The 13,884-nt window shown below is 42.3% G+C and overlaps 1 protein-coding gene across 7 annotated transcripts in view; it reads left to right on the top strand.

Moving 5' to 3' along the window:
- Positions 1–13,884, top strand: part of ELMO1 (engulfment and cell motility 1) — a 534,040-nt gene that overhangs the window by 467,397 nt on the left and 52,759 nt on the right. The window lies entirely within an intron of this gene.

Raw genomic sequence — 13,884 nt, 5'->3', positions numbered from 1 at the left:
TCTTTGCCTTAAATAGGACCTGAAGCTTTAAAATTCCATGCAAATCTCTGAGCTCCCAAGTCATATATTAGGAGACTTTCAAGGGTCCTCTGCTGCTGTGGTGTGATTGGAGGAGTCCAGTTACAACCATGTGGTTTATTATCAACACAAGTCAATAGCAGATCAGCCAAGGACAGCAGTACCCAGAAACTGTAGCACACAGGCTCATTTTAACTTTTCCATACGCTACTTAGTATCTTTTTATTATGGTCCCATTCTTTGCCTGTGTCATAAAATCATCCCCAGATTCTCCTCCAAGGCATAGTTGATAGAACACGTGTTCAGATTCTGTTACTATTTACCAACGTGCATGTAGTCTTTCTTGTTACAATTTGTTGTCATACAGTGGGGATCCTACTGTGAGGACAACCAAGCTCCATCTTCCACTGTATCCTCTGCTCAAGTTGGTCAGATTCTACCTGTGTCCAGAACTTAAGTCACTTTTAATCTTTACAATAAACATTGTGCAGTTTTCACCTCTATATTTTGACTGTTTTTCTACAAGCTCTGTACAAGTTCCCCTGAAATAAATTTGTTCGTGCATTTTATTCTCCCAGTGAACCTTGTTGGCATTCCTTTCCTCTAATGCAACAGTCTTTCACGTTAACAGAGTCCCCCAAACAAATACAAAGGTGTAATGAAGTATCTTCTCATTTAGTATTTGTTGAGTACTTGCTATGTACTAGGTCTCCATTGAGGAATCCAGTCTAATGAATGAGGCAAATATGGATTTATAAATCACACACAGTGTGATCACTGTGTTAGTAGAGGTGTGGGACCCAGGATGTCAAATAGTGCAGGCTGTACTATCCCTTGTGTGACGCAGGTACTCAGGCCTTTTTCAGTGAGCATTTGTTGTACCCCTCCTGAGCGGCTGCAAGGTGCTGTGGAGGTAGATACTCAGACAAAAAAAATCTTGAACTTGAGAAACTTTCACAGCTTAACAAAGATAGACCAAAAAAAAGCTCCAATGGAAGCTAGATGTGATACATGCCATAAATGTAAAGTAAAGCAAAGTGGAAACAGCATTTCCTGAATACCTAGTATGTATCAGGAATTATTTTAGGTACTTTCATTTACATTGTCTAATTGCATATTCCAAATCATGTTTTAAAGTAAGTCTTATCCCTATTTTACATAGGAGGAAATTAAGGCTCAGAGATGATAAGCAAGTTACCATAGATCTCCTTATTTCCACTCTATATAGCTAAAGAAGCTTAGGAAATACATCAAAACAATGAAGTGAGGAAGAATATGACCTACTTTAGTCACCACCTCATGCTCCAATTTTCTCTTAACTTCATCTGTCTCTTTCCCCCTTCCCATTATGGTTAAGTATATACCCTGGAACATCCTTAGGGTTTGTCCCTTACCAGCTGCAACTATTATTACTATCCTGATAGTTTAAAAAAAAATCCCTCTGGATGTGGTTCAGCAACTGTCCCCTGTCTTCCTCCCATGAGTTACCCAATCCCTGGTAGCATTAATATTAGATATAATTAAGTGTGCTGCCTTTATAGGGTGATCGTCCATGGGCATGCCATCTTTTTTATAAAGGAAGAACATTTTTTAATAAGACATAGACATGGCTGGCATCTTTTCATTCAGGGCCTCTCATGTCCTTTTAAAACAAAATTTTAATGTTTATTTTTGAGAGACAGAGCATGAGCAGGAGGGAGGGTCAGAGAGAGGGGGAGACACAGAATCTGAAGCAGGCTCCAGGCTCTGAACTGTCAGCACAGAGCCTGACATGGGGCTCAAACTCATGAACCAGAAGATCACGACCTGAGCCAAAGTCAGACACTTAACCAACTGAACCGCCCAGGCACCCCCTCTCTCATATCCTTTTTAACAAAACTAACAAACCCACACTTTTGGTTTCCTTTACTGGATGGGAATTATTACATCTCAGCTACATTTATCCAGTATCATAGAAATTGCTGAATATACTCCCTAAATGACCCAAATCTTATCCTCCTTTCAATTTAACACTTTAAATAAATGCCAGCAAGCTTCAGCGCTTTGGAAAATTACTATATGTCTGAAACAATTTGGATATCAGTATTTGTCACACAGCCTTCCTAGGTATAACATCTAAAGCAATAGCCACTTAGCTTACTTGCATTCTCTGTGTGGTATTTACCCAATAGTCATCACTCATGTGTGTTCATTAGGTCTTGGGGTGATGAGCCAAGCCACTGTATTCTCAGCTGGACCTGGAGCCTGTTTAGTTTGGCACTGATTAATGATGTGTGGGGAGTGAGCAGTTTGCAGAGACATCGTAGAAACCTAGTTACCCAAAGACAAATAGCTGTAAGTTGTCTGATGGGAGCATGAGAGGTGGGTTCTTGAGAAACGGGAGTCATTTAGAAACACCAGTGTGACTTTTGGTTACCCTAACTAGAGAAGGGACAGGTTCCATAGTAGATGATGCTTTGGGGTGTTATTTCTTGATACACACCCCAGGATAAGGTGTGAGGCATGCTACTGATGTGCCTATCCAGCTACAACCTTTCTCTGTTCCTTGGTTCTCACCATTTGTAGACTGGGCTTACAGAGCCTGCCTGCTTCCCAGTCACCTTCAAACAAAATGTAGGTGTCTCAGTAAAGTATCTTGCAACATTCCTTTTGAAGATCTTATGCTAAATGAGCAAGCACTTATAGCTTTACTTTTTTTTTTTAACCAAATCAATCTTACACTGGAAAAACAATGCTTTGAGTGTAGTAATATTAAGTGTAGGATAAATAATATTTATCTTGGCTTACGTACTTCCTATCTCTTGTTTTTCCTTCTCGTTCCATTCACCTCTTGCACCATGTGGGTTTGGCATCCATTCTTTACTCAAATTTTCTCCTTTTTGCCTCTTTCTGTTCTTTGAGTGGGGCAATGAGGAGAGACATGTTGATATTGAAGTTATAGAGAAGATGTCTTAGCTCTAATTGGGTTGCTGTCCTTCTTGTGGCATGCCAACAGCTGGCACAACACATTTTTTTGTAGTCCTTTCCAAAATAGACTCTTTCTCCCTATTACTGACAGGGAACTAATGGAAAACATATATAAAGTTCCCTTGGCAACTCCCAGCCAGAGACTTTATGAATACCTATTTCCTGAAGATAACCCATTGTTTAGAGGACTTTTTTTTTTTCACCAGCCCATCCAGAATGCTCAATTCAAAAGTTGCAAGGATGCCTTTATTCATTGGGGATGTGGAAAAAAAACAGAGAAGTAGGAGGGTGTGCCCAGGGTTACACAGGAGGCAGCACAAGAAGAAAGATGCAAAGCCCAGTAAGCACCAGGAGTTCTGGCTTAATTATTAATCTTTGACTTTATCACGGAGTTCTTCTTCTCAAGATCTTAAATTTTCACCACTTCCTGCAAAATTCAGTTCAAACAAATTCTTCTTGGCAGTTACAGGCCTCCATAGTCTGATCCTGACCCATCTTCCACTCTATCCTACCCCCTTCCTAAGTGAATAAGCATAAACAATAACTATCATTTATATCTGGCCCTGTAAAAGTTGCTTGATAAATATTCTTTTAATCCTTGTATCACGTTGCAAAGTCTATACTGTAATTTCCAGTTTATTGGGGGAGCTCAGGCTTAGAAAGTTTCAAAAACTTACCCCAGAACACATAGATGGTGAACGTGAGAGCCAAGATTCAAACCCAGTTCTGCCTGACTCCAGTGCTTGCTGCTTTCCTTTGACCTTCCTTACATTCAAAGTGATCTTGAGCAATTGCCTTTTTTGTTTTTTGGAGAGACAGAGAGAGAGAGAGAGAGAGAGAGAGAGAGAGAGCGCATGCATATGCACATGAGCTGAGAATGGAAGGAGGCAAGGGAGAGAGGTACTCTTAACCAGGCTCCACACTTAGAACAGAGCCCATTGCAGGACTAGATCCCACAACCCTGGGATCATGACCTGAGCCAAAATCAAGAGTCAGATCCTTAACTGACAGAGCCACCCAGGCACCCCAAGCAGTTGCCTTTTTATTGATGGGGAGAGCCCTAACCCCCCTCACTCTTCTTTTCAGACCTAAATCGTACCCCCATCCTGCAGAACTCCACCCAGAACCTACTTTGTTCCTACAATGTTTTCTAATCCCCCAACTGGAAACGGTCTCCCTTCCTTTGAACCACAGAGTACGTGGGAATGATCATTTGACATCATGCCTCAGAGCAAATAACATGAAGCAGGTAGAAGGCAGGAAGGAGCTTTGGGTTCAAATCCCTGCTCTGCCAGTGTGATTTTTATTAAATCACTTAATTCTCTCTTAGCATGTGCTGCAACCTGACCTCTAAAGTCCCATCCAGGCAAAAATTCTAAGATTCTGAAGTTGTATTTTATATAGAATTTCTTGTATGCTTTGAGTCCTATACTTCTTTGTATTCACTAGTCATTCGTTCGTTTATGTACGGAGCATTGATATTTCAGCCTTGATCTCGGAAGCACCATAATCTTCTAGAGGCCTCACCTCCACTTTTGGGCTTAAGTCCCCGAGGGCAAGGACTTTGCTTTTTTTTTTTTTTTTTTTTTTTTTTATACCCAAAGCAGATAAAACAGAAGGAAAAGTCTCTTTGACAAGATGAGATCCCAGAAAAAGAAGTTTGCACAAATACCAGTAAGCACCATGTAACATTTGGAGTCTCACAGTGTTTTCAGCTTCTCCTCAATCCTTGTGCACCTGTACATACAAGCCTGACGTTGCCAACCTGCTCCACCCCCCAAAGAATGGTTATCAGTTAATTTAAGTCACCATATTTCAACTTTGGTTTCAAAGGACTATCATCTTCTATACCACATTTAGTGACACTTGTCCCCTTTGACTCCTGCAGGTCCTCAGACATTTGTTTTAGCAGATGGCAGTTCTGCTTATCCCATCAGCAGACACCATTCTGGAAGGTAGATGACATCTTCCTCCCTGCAAACCCTCAGCAAATTCCTCAGACTGCATTTTTCATTTGTCAGATGTTCATGCTGATTCCCAGACGCCCTTATGACAGTAATAATAAATGTAAAACTCTCACCTGGATTTTTTTTTTTCTAAACACTTTCCTAGTGTGCTTGCTACTTGAGCACTTCCTAGGTACAAGGAGCTATGTTTTAACTTGCTACTCTTTTCCCTGACATAGTGTGGTAGCATTTGCCAACTATAGGTAAAAGTTGCAAACATCTTTTCATTTAACTCTCGTATTCTGAAATCAACTGCATCTTGGTATTTCGACTTTAATAATTTAAAGCATAGGCTTTCTAAACTCAGAACTTGGATTCAAATCTCTCCCCTGTTGGGACACCTGGGTGGCTCAGTCGGTTGGGCGTCCGACTTCAGCTCAGGTCATGATCTCACAGTTCATGGGTTCAAGCCCCGTGTCGGGCTCTGTGCTGACAGCTCAGAGCCCGGAGCCTGCTTCGGATTCTGTGTCTCCCTCTCTCTGTGTCCCTCCCCTGCTCGTTCTTTGTCACTCTCTGTCTCTCAAAAATAAGTAAACATTAAAAAAATTTTTTTTAATCTCTCCCCTGTCAGTTACCAGTGTAAATTCTCTAAGCCTCAATTTTGGGAACTGAAAGAAATGGAGGGTCCCTCTTCGGCAGGATTGTTGTCAGGATACAATGAGAGGAAAGATACCAAGCTTAGAGTCATGTACCTCCACTGAGTAAAGTGCCAGAAGGTGCTAAGAGCCGCCATTCCATCCCCTCTGATAGATAAAAGGTGCTTTGTGAGCACCCATCCCATTTGATTCTTATGACTGTGCCTAATTAGGTGAGACAGAGAGTGGATATTAAATTTGTTTTCAGTTCAGGAGTATGTTTTCTGCTTCAAGAATGGGATGCCTGGTGAGATCCAACATAACATGCGTACATTTCTTAAGTGAGAAATTGAGAACCGTCATAGGTGTAGTTTAATGTGCTTTTGTTTTTTGAAGCTTCCTTTGCTTGTACCACTTTACACGATTCATGCCTTTTTCCCTTCTTTCACACTTTCTTTTTAAAAAAGGAACAGAGCAGAACATTGACTCTCCAATATACCTGAACCCTAATACATTACATTGTATTCTTTTAGACATCATTTCATTTGTTTTTATTAAATAAGGAACAAGTGGATTTATAGAAACTGATGTTACTTCTAAAAAATCCTCAGTGAATTTCACCCTAATTAAAATGCTAGGCAATTTCCATAAACATTGGTCATAGAAAATTTTTCCAGAGTTATAAAATCATGGAAATTTGAAAAGAAAGAAAAAGGTGATTGTGTTTAACATCAGGTCTATAATTAGGAGGTCTATAACTAGGAGACCCCTGTCTGCCCACTGTTTCACCATGTCAATAAATACGTGTCAGCTCTGAGTGTTTGACACTGTTCTAGAACCAATGACTAGGTCCTTACTGCAGACAGTATATCATTTTCAGAGGTGTTAGTATTGGTTTCGATTGCCAAGATAGTGAGTTAGATAGAAAGTCTGTGTAGTTATTGGATTGAACAACTTTCAGAGGTACATAAAATTGAACACAGGTCCAGGCCCTAAAACGCCTATGGTTAGTCTTCAAAGAAATTGGGCATTGGGACTTTTAAGATACTCTGATCCAAGGTTACTGAACAGTTGAATATGTTAGGTAAGAGTAACGGTTGCTTATCAACATTGATTTCCTCGGAGATGGAGGGTGAGTGCCACCAAGAATGCCTAATTCAACTGGTTGTTGGTGGTTGCCTGCAGGCAGAGTCTGGGTCCAGCAGAAAATAAAGTGTCCTGATAGATTAATGATGCCCACCACTGACCTGGGAGAGAGCAATGATGGTATATATGCCACATCATTACCTTCTACGAGGTTTTCTCCAAAGGATGCATAGGAGGGCAAGGGACCACATTCAGGCGAAGCGTGGCAGATGCAGTGGATTGGGGAAACCACGGGAACAGCTGTGTTCATCCAGCTGTGAGAGATAATAGCAAATGGGCAAAAAGGAAGAGGAAATGAGTGGAGAAACACAGGAGCCATTTCAGATCTTCCTTGGGCTCATTGGCTCCAAACCACCAAGTGACTGTTGGGATTTTACAGAATCAGAGCAGTCTGGGCTGTTTTAATTGTCTGAATTTTGTGCTGTGGTGGTTGACAGGTTCTCCTTTAAAGATAATAAATGGCTCACAATTACTTTAGTTTAGAAAGTGCTCCTCTGCCCTGGGACACTGTAATAACCAGCCATGGAAAAGAAAAGGCCTGGGGATTTATGAGGTGTCCCAATTTACAACCATCTGGGAAAAATACAGCAGGACGTTGGTATAGCAGTGTGTTAACCAGAGTTAATCTATCATTGCTACTGTTATAAACCCTCTCTTTCCTTCTGCTTAAAACTATCACAGGGATTCATCCCTGGCCTTCACAAAGACGCACCAGAAATCATTTTTTTAAAGCATGTAACTCAGAAATATAGTCTGGTTGACCTTCGCTTTACTGGACTGAGTGGGAAATTTTCCAGGTATGTAGGATTTTAAAATCCACTAGTGATAAAAAGATAAATGAGGTATAGTCCCTTCTTTCTGAAGGCTCAAGGTGTCCTACTGGGAGACCAGTAGTGAATGCATAATTTCGATACACTCTAAGAGGTGCCATTGTTGAAACAATAGGGTAAGAATAGAAACACATTTGTATGCACAAAAACCAGTGGTATACTTAATAATCACTTTGTTTTCCCTGCCCCCAAATTATATTGTTAGCCCATACCTACAATAGAACTTATTAAAGTCCAACATTATTATTTATTTGCACACCTTCTTCCCCCTAAGAGGAAGTTTTGCAAGGTGGGCACTGGGTCTGGTTTTGTATTCCCAGCACTTCACCCCGAGTTTAGCTTGTATTAAGTGCCTAATAAATGTTAGCTGAGCAAGTACAGGATGCTTCTAAATATTTTAATACCAGAAATTGACAATTCATTAGGTAAAATTTAGAAAGTAAAAATATATTTACTCCTAATATATTCTGTTGATGATTCAGAACACCTCTTCCCCATATATATCACAGAGTATAGACAATGGGTGCTGCTAAATTTTAAGTTCCCACTGTGTGGCTGTTTCCACTGCCCCATCTGTCTGCTGAGGAGCACCCACCAACACTTCATTTTGATGGCGCTGTCCTCCCAGAGGGACTTGCTGAAGCAATAATTCTGGTTTCCCTGGGGTCCATCAGCCTTGCCTGATGGCAGAGCTAGTTTATAGGATCCAGACCTCGCTTTTCCCACTCTGTATTGCTTGTGGTCTTGCCTGAGCAGTCTGCTTATGAAAAGTTTATTGAATATCCCTTCCAGAGGGGCAGGCTGTCCCATTTCATTTGTCACTATTTAACAGTTTATGCAGAACATGCTGGGAAACCTCAACATGCAGAACTTCTGGCCTCACCTCCATGTGAGACGGTAGATGTTTCATTTCTTTCCAAATGGCAACTAATTTCAGAGTAGTCTGAGGCTAATTTATCAGTGCCCACCAATACTCCCCTTCTCCATCTTCCTTTAGCCCTATTCAGTGACTCTACACATATTTATGAAACTGATCCTGGCACACAGAGATGAATTGGGTAAAATCCCACCATCCACAGAGGTTGAGACACACTAAGGTAGATCAACACGTGAGCAGACGTTACCATTCACTCCTTTCCTTCACACCTTACATTACAATGAATGAGTGAAGAAGGAACAGTGAGTCCATCTCAGATTTATTGGTAAGAGCCCATAATGTTTAAAGGGCTACCTATGGATGCCATTTATCCATAAACAAGGACAGTTGAGAATTGCTCATCATTTAGCACTGTGTATTTTAGCCTCATGATTGTGTGACTTCAAAAAGGAAAATCCTTTGAGGCTCAGTTACTTTTTCAATGAAGTTCCTCCTCTGCTTTGGGGGACCTCTCCGAAGAGTTATTCCACAAGTGCTACCACCACCACTCTTAGCCATGGCTGCAAGAGCACAACACCTCAGTAGCAACTCCAGCTTGGGAGACTTTCCCACTGGGAAGATCATTCTTTGTAACTTTCAGAAGATTTGCCAAAGACTTTGCTTTCAACATCTATGCTTGACAAAATATGGCTAACTTTAGTGAGCGAGCAATAGTCAACCAATAGTAGTATAAGTATTAAAAGAAAAACTAACCATTTCCCCCAACCCTATTGGAAAAGAGTTTCTCAACTTTTGTAAGAAAACCAGCCCCATTTGTTTCTGCCTCTTTCTCCACGCATGGTCACATGTTTTGACTGACTTGTTTGACATGTTGTTTATTCAAAGCTGTAGATTAAATGTCACCCACTAATGTGATTTGCTCAGACTGCTTGCCTGAGGCTGACTCCATCAGACACTGGTGAAAATAGCTCCCTCTTGTCAACCAGGGCCTTCAATTAGCTGACCAGCAAGTCTGCCCTGATTACTATATTAATTTGGCTCCCTATTTTCAGTAGAGAAAGGAAGTTTGGTCATATCACTATTTGCCTCTCAATTGCTGTCCCTTCAAGGGCAGGCTGCGGAGAGAAGGTAGTGATCCTAAACCTCACCTTTGTTTCTCCTCTTTTGAACTGGTTTCCTGTAGATGCTGAAGAAAGTGAGAAATGTGTTGCTTCTATATTCATTGTTCTTCAACAGACCCAGCACTAATTGATTTTAAGATGAATTCCTGGTTGAAAGATTTATTTTTTTACTGGCCATAAAGATGCCTTAAGCCTTAAGTAAAATGCCTTCTCATGAGGAACAGGACAGCTGTTAGTGCCTTGTGTTTTAGTCTTTGGAATGTGAAATCGCCCAGTTAGCACCTGCACGGAACCACGGAGTCAGGCATTGTATAACGAGCTATTTGGGAGACTAACACCAAGGCCCTCAGAGTTCTCAATTTGGATTATGATCAGATTCTCAGGATACTTGAAGTTGTCTGAACATCTCTCTGTCTCCTGCCATCCAATTCCTATTTTATTAGTGGCTAAAAATCAGAGGAAGCTCACAAAGCAAGGAAACAGTGCTGGGCAGCTAGCTTCCCTTTCTAACTGCTCCAGGGCCATCTTCTTTGCTCTCAGGGCATGTTTGAAAAGTCACCTTTCATACTGTATCTAATACTAGTTGTCCCTCAGGTTCCCCAGGCCCGTGTCGACACTACCGGCTGCAGGTTGCCTACTCAGGTTGGCACGCAGGCTGCTGCCCTGTGTCTGGGAACATTGATGCTAACTGCTACCCAAGGAATTGTCGGCCCATTGGGAACAAAGTGGTTGCCCTTGCTAAAGGGGTCCCTCAGCAGCACTTGATCCTGGTAGGCAGATGCCCACAGCACCACAGTGGCTCTGGCTGCCTCAGTGATAAACAGCCCAGGCACAGTGGTCTGGTTCCTGAGTAAAGGTGGCCTCTCAAAGTATGCTCAGAGCCAGCATGGTCCCCTGACCCTGTCTCTGACTGTCCTAGATGAGAGCACTCATCCTGTTCACACTGTGGCTAATATCTGAAGACCAAGCCTTGGGGGAACTATAGGCAGTAGCAAGCCGAGGTCTTGGTTCCTCATCTGTAAGTTGCATTGGGCATGTGAAGGAGGGAAGAGGCCTGTCCCTTCTCTCTTTCCCCTGGAAGGACAGCAGTCATCACTCCTTCCTGTCTTCTTGTGCCTCCTCATTTAGACCAGTAGATCTCAAGCCCAGCCACACACTAGCATCCCCTGTGGGGCTTTCAAAAATATGCCCAGTGTCTGGAACCTATTCCAGACCAAATGAATCAGAATCTCTGGGGGTGAGGCCAGGCAAAAGTCTGCTTTAAATTCTGTTTTAGACTTAGAGTTGGGAATTGCTGATTTTTAAAGCTATTTATTTCTTTTAATCACTTGATGGGTCCATTTGTAATAAATAGGTAGACATTTTCTCAGTTACTACTATGTGAGTGGATTGTGCAGACCCTGGATATGCATTAGTTAATGAAGGACACTGTTCATGATGTTACATAGTATGATCCCATGATGGGAGAATGGGGGAACCAGCACCGACATGAGGGAAGGGCAGCAGGTCAGAGAAGGATTTTGTAGACTTGAAGAATGAGCAGGTATTGGGAGGATTTTAGTCACAGGTTAAAGGAAGAACACAAATGAGGGCACAGGGGTGAAGTTCGAGGCACTGAAAGGATCTCAGTGTGACTAGATCATGGGGTGTGAGGGGTGAAGCCAAGGAGGAGGCATCTGCTAGAGCGGGAGTTGGAAGGCAACCACGTGTGCCCTCATGGCCACACTAGAGAGGCTGGTCATCCACAAGCAGTGCTGAACCCCTGTAGGTTCTAAGCAGGTAAATGATATGATCAGACTTGCATTTTGGAAACAATCTAGCCTCTGTGGGCAGGGTCTGAAGGGGACAGAGGTAAAATCAGAGGCTTTTGGGTAAATCAGGACAGGTAATGATGGGCCAGAGGCCCAAGGAGGAGTTAGTGAAAATGACATGGAGTAGACCAATGTATTCAATGTAGACCAATGTATTGCTTCTTGTATTCAAGAAGCAAGTCGACAGCACAACACCCTTAAAAGTGTAATCCTCAGAGCCAAATTCTCAACTTCCAAGCCCAGGTAGTTCCATTATTTTGATCATTGCTGCACAGTTTTCCATCACTCACTAAAGACATAATGCAAGTCAGAGTTGCATTTCGGTCACAAGTACAGATGGATGGCCCCCAAAGAGCAGGCCTTGGCTGTCAGGCAGTTTATACTCCAGGCTCTATCTTGAGAGGAGTCAAACCAGGAAAAGGTTTTGGTCTGCAGTGAACTGTCCTTTTTCTCAGCTCTTGGGTACATATCTTGACCTTTGATATAATGCACAACAAGCCTAACCTGTGTGGGGTTCAGAAATTCTATCTTAGGGAAGAAGAGTTACAGTGACCTCACTCCTCACATCACACATCGCAGTGGCCTTTGGCTCTGAATGAAGTCATCATCAGCCCCTCAGACAGATATCCTAGGAGTTGAGAGCTCAGAGGACTGTTAGAGACCCACTGGAGAAACAGAGTCAGCAAGGGAGAAACTAAGCTAAATGACTTGCTGATTCTCATTATGACCGCCTGCCAAGATTCAGCCATGTCCATTGTGAAATGCGAAGGAGCTTTTTTGCATTTATTATTGCATTTGATTCATGAATAAAATGTTTCAAATTCATCTTGCATAATTGAGGACACATGATGAAATCGAGAGGGGCTGGAGGTTGCACACCAGCTAAGCTGATCCTCTGTGATTTCAGAACAGTTTCTGGCCATTTACATTAAGCCTGACCCCACAGGGCCCTTCATTAGGGGACTGCATTGGTCAAACCTCAGCAGGACGTGTGGCAGGATGGAGCAAGGACAGGAAAAAGTATCTTCGAGGCCCTGAAACCATTCAGGGGGACAATTGAGAACACTGTTTTCAAGAAAACAAAAACTTAAATATTGGAATCAGTTCTGTTCAGTGCAACTTAAATATAATCTTGAACTGCCCTCCATGCATTCTAAACACCCTGTGTCATCATGAAGGGGTCTTCATACCGCAAGGACTATTTTATTTTTTGGATGAGCTGTCATGAGGACTAAGATTCACAGGAAACCTCCTAATGATGGGGATAGTGTTTAGGGATCAATGCTCAGCATCTCCTAATCCTGACTAAAGTTGGTCACCTCCACCTTCTAGATAAGGAAACAGGTTCAGAGAAGCTGAGTGATTCATTCACCTAGCTCAGCATATCATGGAACAAGACTTTGAAATGAGCATGGCCTATCTGTAAAGCCAGGTGTTTTTCCTCTATACCAGGGGTTGCCAAATTGCTGCCTACAGACCAAATCTAGCTCACCACCTGTTTTTTAAATCAGGTTTTATTGGAACAGAGCCACACTCATTTACTTCTTGTCTGCAGCCAGTTTCACACTGCCAAGGCAGAGCTAAGTAGTTGCAGCAGACACAATATGGCCCTTACCAGAAATTTGCCAACCTCTGCTCTGTGCCCATACTGCCCCAGAATAAATACAGAAAACCTAAATGCTTCTCCTTGGGCCCAGAAAGCATTTTTAATTTTTCTCTCCCCTTCATTTAATACATTTGAGACCATTCAGCAAAAAGTCTCATTTGCGTGGACTAGCCTAGGCAGTCCACTCCCCAGCCGTGGCAAAACTACAAAGTAAAACCATTTTTAGTTTCCAGAAGGTGTCCTAATTTTAAAGACCTCTAGGGGGCTGGAGTGGGGGGGGGCAGCGGGGGGGGGGGATTGAAAGCCTGCATCTAGGTCAATATTTGTCCCTGCCTAGAATGTCATCAGTTTTTACCCTAACTTCTAGCACTTTTTCTGGGCAAGGCCTCTTCTCCCCACATCCTAAACTTGGAGATTAGCCCTTCAAAGTGATCTCTGGTCTCTGGGAAGTTATTCTGCCTGCATATGAGCAGTGAGACCCCTCTCCAGGCAGAATCCTTGCAATTTTTTGGTCCTTATGAGTCTTCAGTCATTTTGTTTTGTGTAAGGAACATTCTTAGGAAGAAAAATGGTCCAGTCCTAAAACCTGGCAATGACAGTTCTCCCACATGACTCATTTTTAAGCTGGACTGTGTTGACATCTGTCTTCTCTGAGACAGCCTTTTCTCTTCATTATGAAGATAAATCCATTTAATGGGTCACTACTGATTGGGTAGATTGTACATTTTTGTAAGTGCTGACTCCCTCCTTTAGTGATAATGCCCAATAGTGGCTTTTCTAGAAACTCTCTACTCTTCACAGACCAGCCTTTTCCAACTCAACCTGGGAAAGGAAGCCCAAAACGATCTCTCAAAACCTAAGACAGCATTTCAAAGCCATGGACTTTACTTTTTAGACTTTGTAAAAGTGCACTTTGAAAACCATGTT

The sequence above is a fragment of the Panthera pardus genome, unplaced genomic scaffold (genome assembly GCF_024362965.1).
Source record: "Panthera pardus isolate Hobbes unplaced genomic scaffold, ASM2436296v1 HiC_scaffold_8, whole genome shotgun sequence".
Taxonomy (NCBI): Eukaryota; Metazoa; Chordata; class Mammalia; order Carnivora; family Felidae; genus Panthera; species Panthera pardus.
This window is presented reverse-complemented; position numbering and strand designations above follow the sequence as displayed.